Here is a 7895-nt window from a genome sequence, read left to right as displayed (position 1 = left end):
AACAAATGATTTCTTTTTAAAATCCAGGTGCAATACATTGTTTAAAAGGGCACAGTGTTAGTATTATACTGGGGTGACAGTTACAATAAACAAAATTCTCTTTTGGTTGAAATCTATTATTAAATAGATATTTTATCCAATGACTACAACACTCAACAATTCATATAAACAGAACGATTTGTTAAGCAACTCTTCAGCAAAAATTATAGTGATGAAATAAATGAAACACCACCTTTCTGGATCTTCTTATGGTGCTAAGTACTGCATGCAAACATAGCACCTAAAGCCATGACATAATAGAAGGTGCAAATGACTATGTTCTACTTGATGACAAAGGAGTTCAACTAGAGAGAAAGTTATTTGTTAACTATATTACGTTATCACTCAGTAATAATGTAAAATTTGTATGGCAGTGTGTTATTTAAAATGTGTTCTCTGAATCATTTTTCTATCAACTCTGGTCATTAATCATATATTTCTGAATACGTATCAAATTTTATACAACTGAAAAAATAAAGTCATGTCAAAAATAAAAAGATTTTACTAAACTTTGTAAATTACTTGGAATTACACTGATAGCATCAAAGCATAATAGTGAACAGGATTGACTCAGCTTCCCAGGAAGCATTTTGTGTCATTTATTACTAGTTATTTACAGATGACTGATACAGAGAGGAAGAGCAGCACTGACGGTTAGGAGACCTATATCTGATGTCATCAAGACCTAAGTGTTTAAAAGCTTTAATAAATACCCAAGTAAAACTTGCAGAACATTAAAAAGACCACAACAAAGAAGATCACAGTGATGAAAGTGGAAAGGTTTTGTCTTGTAGGGAAAAAGGGCCTGCCCACATCACATGCCAAGTCTGTCATAGGTTAGCATGCAACTTTCTTAACCATCTGAAAAACATCAGTGAATTCTTCAAACGGCTTAAATGCTAGCGCTGGTCATGTAGCCGAAGACACCACCTTAGCCACTTTCTTCCAGAAATACTCAGTTTTACTTCACTCCTCAGAGGCCAGAGCCATTGTGAAGAAATGAGCAAGTTCCTCTAGGGTCTCTTCCAGTTAGCCTTGATGTGTGACTTCTCCATATCTAAGTCAACAAGGTGCTTTTGACACAGTAAACCATGTTTGAGCTTGATAGGACATAGCATCTGCAAATTCTGACTGGAATACAACAAATTGTTTTAACCTATAATACTTATCTCATGGACTACCAGTTCGTTACACCCTTTCCGAATGCTTTCACTTCTGCCAAAACAGCCTGCCAGATTTCCATCCTCAATGCCAGCCATACATGCTCCTCTTGCATTCAAAGGAGTTTCGCCTTCTAGCTTTAAAAGCTAAAGAGGAGGAAAATCAAAATTGAGCTGGATGCTTTTTCTCCAGTGTGTGATGTGGAGAAACAAGAACCTCTCCCTTCTTTTCCCTTCTTCTTCCTCTCTTATAATCTCTCCAACTAGAAAGGTGCCTCCATTCCCTATCCTTCAAAAGTAGCAGAAGAGACCTGTTTGCATTGTGTAGAGGTTCAACTGGGAACAATAGTCAGTGCAGAAAAGAATTTCCAGAGAGGACAGAAATTCTCCAATGTTCAGCAAGTTCTGTATTGTCTTGATTTGGCTACTCACTGTAATGAAATCTGAACAGATTTTTATTAACAAGTCTTCACACTTCTTTTGTTTTCAGCAGCTGAGTTCAGCATCCAGCCAGACTATAATGCAGTAACTTTCTGAAGCTTTCTGTGCCTCACTCAAATGAAGCGTGCATTGGTTACCTAACTGTGCACGAGTACACTGCAGCACTGGCCCCCATCAGCTCCTGCCAAAACCCTATTACTGGAGGAGATTGAAAAATTGACAGATTTGCCATCCTAAAGGCATAATGGTCTGAAAATGAAGAGTTGAGTGAGATGGCCAATTCTCCAGCAGACTTTTCTCTCAATCCTAGCTGATCTGCACTACTAGCCCCTGGTGGTCTCAGCCCAGAATAACTCAACACTTTAATTTTCAAACTGACTTAGAAGTCTACTTCCAGCTTTGAAAACACCACTGAACTTTTTTTGTATTTTATTTTCACCAGAGAAAAGCACACAGCTATCAACACCATAGCTATCAACATCTTTCTTAATTTCTAGAAAACAGAAGTCTGAGACTTGTACTTTTATCCTTAGTCTGCTCCTTTTTCTCCATGGGAAGATTTCAATTCCCTTAAAGCCAGCTGAATCCATCTTTTCTAGTTCTCTCCTCTTAAGACCTGAATCTTTCTAAGCAAGAAGTTCAGACTGTTATCTTTTTAGAAGTCCAAGCTATTCTGGTCATATTCAGAGCATTTAATATATAGTAGGTAGGCACTGGAGCTAATGGAGAGAAGCAGGCATAGCAGAATTGCTGCAGGGACCAGAGGCAGTATAAATACACAGTGCATTTGTGCAGTCTAACAGTAGATCTTGCCTCTACTCAATGACATCCTCTTGCATATCTTGCCAGTGGTTTCCTACAGCAGGCATTCCATCAAATAAAATCTGATATTATTACAGTAAGTCCTTCACATAACGAAGAAGGAGATCGGCACACAAATATACACTCTGGGTTTCCACAAACTGGACTTACTGAGATACAACAAGGATAAATGATACAACAAATACTTCATTGCAATATTTACTCTTGAAAATGTGCATTTGGGTAAAATTTGATCTTACATCTCTACTCTCTTTGCTGAAAGACTGTTTAGATGCATACATATCTCCAAGACAAAGTGCTTGTTACTTACTTCATGTTTGCACTGTACTTTGAGGAAGCAAAAAGCTGCATAAGTGCTAAGAACTATTAACATCATCCCCTTCTATTTTTCTCTTTCAGATTTTAAGTGAATGTAGCGCCTGTGAAAGTTGTTGGATTGACAGCCCCGGAGACTGAAATCTAAAGTGCAGCACACCTGCTGAGCCAAACAGAACTAAAATATAAAAAAACATCTCACCAAGTTTTAAATACATGCTTCATTTAGTTATTGTTACATGGCTAGGTGTAATGCTAATATTCAAAGATTTGCTACTCCCGTGTATTTGTTCTAAACACTGGTTCAAACTCTTTTTTATTTTTTACTTTCAAAAATTATTTCTTGCTGACGTGAAACACACCAGAGACCGCTTCCCTACCTTCAAAATCCTATATTACAATGGGATACTGTTGAAGCATAACTTCATGCTACTGCAGCCAGGCACAATGCTGAATCCCAGAATTCACTTTGCCCATCACAGAAAAGAACATTAGCTAATCTCATACAGCCTTAGTACTGACCACAGTAAGTGCTTAGCTGCAGAAATGCTATTCTGTATTATAATCTAGATCTGAAGCTTTTAACAGAAGAGCTGTTCCTTTAGCCTTCTAAGAAAGATCAGTAAGCAAACAATGAAGATAATTCAAGATTTCCTGATAAAGGGAAACTTTTATTTTCATTTAAACCCTCTAGGCTTCTGGGAATGTACATTTAACCACTAAAGCTTTTGTTTTTGTTTTTTTAAAAAAGATCCTTTTTGTTAAAAATATATCTTTCCTTCTGAAAAATATCTCTGCATGAATACACTTGGTTTACTTGTAAAGCCCACCCCACTTTCAGCTAATACTACTAATCCTTCTACATTACTTCCATGCCTCCTTTCGTACAAATGGATTAGATGAGTTACATAAACATTTACCAGCTGTAGGTTTTACATTCTCCTGTAATGCACTCGGTATATTTGCTTCCAGGTAGGCCTGTTTCAGATTTGAAGAAAAAGACTGATCTCCATTAATTAGAGAGCACATCAGATGCAGAATACCCATAGCGCGTAGAGCTGCTACTAACACCTGCTGTATTCTAATGCTTCTAGAATATTCCTTCATTTGCCTTGACAGGTCCTGAAAAGCAAATTTTTTGCCTGGAGCACAAAATTTTCATTTCTGAGTAACTTCAAGACTGAGCACTTACAGAAAGTTATTCCTTAGCATTTCATGTTACTTTTCAGTTCAGGAAGTTTCTCAGGGTTTCTTGTCAGGGCAGGCTGGTCTTTTATGATTTTCAGCCTGCAATGCTTTCTATTTCATCTTGATTTAACATCATTAGTCTTCTTTCATAGAAACCTAAGCATTCTTTTCCTAATTTATCTAGATGGTACTATGACAGCAGCTCCCATGATCAAACTTTGCCATTTACGTCTCTTGTGCTGTTAATCATTCTCTGAAATGAGATTTATAGTAAAAAAGAATTAAATCAAGTCTGACTTCCTTTAAATTTCTTTACATTCTGGGATTCTGGATGTTCACTCAGGCCAGGCACTTTGGAGACACTGTGCTTTCTTTCATTTACTAGTTAGGACTATTTTCCTTTATTGGAGGATCATAGCAGATTTGATCATTGATGAAATTGAGTAAAGGTTTAAGTGATGCAGGTATGATACCAAGATATGTTGCTGTTTGATAATTTTTCTAACAAGCATCTATCCTTCTTGGTTTCTGGTTGTGTATTAAAAAAAATTAAATCTGGAGGGAAAGTGGCCACATGGCGATTCTTCTTGTCGTTGATTCTTGAAAGAAATTGTATTCTATTATGGAAAAGATCTGTATAGAACTGCAGATTCTCAAATGTCCTCTTTCCTTCATATCTTGATTTTCTATCACTTCACAATGACTTGTGGAGAGATATACATACATACATATATATAAACTTCCCATAAATATCTTCATCTTTTGCTTATCTGCAGTATATTTCACGAGGTCTGTTTCTGATGAAAATATCCTGCTTTTATAATGCAAGATGGTCCATTTTATATAGGTCGAACCCATTCTATGCTGCCAGCAGATGCTTACAAGTTATATTTTTAGTCCCTATTCCCAAGGCTTCTGCAGCCTGGTCCCTAAAAGATCAACTGTTACCAGCATCTCCATTTCTCTGACCAGTGGAAGTCTCTACTTTACAAATAAATCTCACTTGTGAAAGAGGAGAAACTTTTCACCAAATTGATGTGGCAAAATGAACTGCTCCAGAGGAATAAAAAATTCCACAACAATTAGCACCTTTCACCTTAATGTGAGGTACGTTTCTTTTTGACTTTGCTGGCATAAATATCAATATAAAACAAATCCTAACTTTACTTAAACAAAAGGTGTTATTGACCACTTTATCCCACCTTGGAGAAATGTAGAAATTGAAAATGACACACAATAGATGTGTAGTACTTTACTTGATTCAAGGCCAGAAGGCGCACCATACGTTATAGGAATGTGTGTGTGTGTGTGTACAAAACAGTTATAAGACTATATGTAGATACTAAAAATGTACAGAACAGTTAAAAAAAAATAAAACTAACAAACTACACTAATACCTTAGTGACATCTCATATAACAGATCTGTATAAGTGGTTTAGCCACAAATGATCATCCAGCTTTGTCAAACATCATTGATTTTTACAAGAAATAGGTTTACAATCTGCTAAATTGAAGGCAAATTGTCATCCAGATTCTTATAGTACAAATGGCTGCATTTAAAGCATGTTCTTGCTCTCATGTCTAAAGCGTTACAAGACCAAAATGTTCTGTATCTCATCTCAAATTTTCAAACAATCCAATATCCAGGCTACATATAAGTATATTCTTGCAGTTCAATCTCTTAAAAATCAATCAATATTAATGTGTCTGCCTTAAACTTTTAAGGTCATTGTCTCTCTTCTGACATCTTTAACTACATCAACATAACATTATATCATTATAGACTCATGAAGCAATGTTCTTTTACATTTTTTGCAAGATAATGCCTCTTTTGTGTTCCAGTTTTTATCATAATATAAATCTTGAAATGTAATTTGCATATCTTTTGTTTAGCAAGGGAGACTCCCCCATTTAAGACTTTGTCATTTTAATACATAGACTTGAAAGTGGTTGTCTTTTTAAAGAAAATGCACCAAAATATTCCAATTTATTCTTCAATTGAAGCGGCTGCTGCATCAATAAATTAGTAAATTCCCTTAACAATACACTTGCTAACAATTATAGTCTGCCTGCCTTGGGCTCGCTTGACAGTAGGTCTGCCATCTGTTGAGAAGTCCATTCATAGGTTTTAAAGGGCTACTTAAAGGTTTTTATTTTAAACATTGCAATACGTCTCTTTTCTTTTCACCCTTACCACCACTTATTCTGTCTTTCCTGCCCTCTGTGCATCTTTGATTCCACCCTGCTAAACAATACTTGTATACTCCTGATATTGAACAGTTTTTTCTGCACCAACACCCACATCAAAGCTCACAGGTGCACTCAACTCTGAGATGTCTGGCCCATTTTTAACAGCTGAGGTGGACAAGCAAAGAGGAGGGAGGATACTTGTGGAGAGGGATGAACAGAAATGAACAGGATCAATCAAGAGATTCAAAAGCAGCTGTAAAGGGAACAAAATCAAGTGGGTGAATGGAAAAGGGCTGCTAGGAGCCCCATCTCTGGATAGGTGGATATTTCATGAATTCTTTCAATAAATAGGGATCCTCTAGGGAAATTCAACACCTGGCAATCTTAGTGGATAGCTCTGCTGCAAATAAAGCATAATGTTCACCCCTCTGGTAAATTCAAGCAATTAAACCCCTTTAAAAAAAAGTCTCTCTTAGGCTTTCTGCCCAGTAAACTCACAGTGAAAAGCAACTTTAATAAATGTTATAAATCTCACCTCTGAGCCAACAGGAAATTCAAATGTTCGCATGTGGAAGAGCCAGGGAGCTGCTGAAACAAAAGGTAAACATGTATATTGAAATAGGTTATGCCAGTACTCTGAGTGGACAGCAGCAGAAGTATCAGGCCCAGAGGCAGGACAGATTATTGAAAGGTTCCCTTCCAGTGCCATCTCCGTATTACACCAGGGTTCTCCTTTCCTTGGAGCGGACAAATCTGTTTAGTGATTACTTTGCTGACTCACTGAATTCAGGATTACTTCTTATCATGCAACACTATTGGATGGTAGTTTTGAGTTTCTACATTATGGACATAAAACTAAACAAAAAAACGACAACAAATATCTGCGGTTTGTAAAATGAAAAGATCAAAGAAAAGAGACTGTGAAGAATTTTTCATCAATACGCAGAAAAGGGGTGTTAGTTTTAATAAACAGTAAGAATTCTGGGTTATTATGAAGTATGAGACGCAGTCTCAGCTGTGTTTCTAATTTCCTTTCTTGCCTTTACTGCTGTTATATAAAGCTCTGTAGTGACGAAAAACATTTATTGAAAAAATCTGAGCGTACCATTTGGGATTATGTTTCTTCATCTGCATGGAGCCAATGAGAAATATTTCTTTCTCCACCCTCCATAGTGCCAACAGCTCCAGGCACATTCTGTGTATGGGACAAAGCACTGGACAGAGATGCACTTGCGTAAGTGAATAAGGATTTTGTAATTAGATCTGAAGATCATGCAATGTTGTTCATTTTCATTATTCTTTTTTAAAGCCATACATAAACTTAGAGATATGTGCAAATTCTTTTAAAGTGAATTAAAACCAATTCATTTTTGGCAACATATTCTGTGAGAAAGAGGTTTTCTGAAAAATTTCTGGTAATAAGCTGTCTATCAACAAATGAATACAGTAATTTTTGTGTACGGCTCTCTCTCCAAACTTACGAAAGTACAAAAGGCCAGGAAAATTAAGATGAACATAGAACTGGATCAAAATATGTTGTATTTGCTGCTTGAGATATTCAAAGGAATCAGAGGATAGACACATTCGTTAATCCACACTAATTTTTGTGGGCCTTTCAGGTAGACAGAGAGAGCCAGTATGAGAGAAGTCTCCAGAGAAATCTCTTCACCAGTCTTTAGAAAAGCTGAGAATTAATTATTTTTTTACAAGATGGGCACAAGGAACTAGTTCATCTTTGTT

General features: G+C 36.5%; 1 long non-coding RNA gene across 2 annotated transcripts in view; it reads right to left on the bottom strand.

The window, feature by feature from the left end:
• The window catches only part of LOC116216988, a 152234-nt gene extending 144868 nt beyond the window's left edge, over positions 1-7366 (bottom strand). For both annotated transcript variants that reach the window (XR_004160794.1, XR_004160793.1), the window contains exons 1-2: positions 7261-7366; positions 6691-6743 (exon numbers count right to left, since the gene is read on the bottom strand). This is a non-coding gene — a long non-coding RNA (uncharacterized LOC116216988). The remainder of the gene's footprint in view (positions 1-6690; positions 6744-7260) is intronic.
• Between the last annotated feature and the right edge of the window lie 529 nt (positions 7367-7895).

The sequence above is a fragment of the Meleagris gallopavo genome, chromosome 10, assembly GCF_000146605.3.
Source record: "Meleagris gallopavo isolate NT-WF06-2002-E0010 breed Aviagen turkey brand Nicholas breeding stock chromosome 10, Turkey_5.1, whole genome shotgun sequence".
Classification (NCBI taxonomy): domain Eukaryota; kingdom Metazoa; phylum Chordata; class Aves; order Galliformes; family Phasianidae; genus Meleagris; species Meleagris gallopavo.
This window is presented reverse-complemented; position numbering and strand designations above follow the sequence as displayed.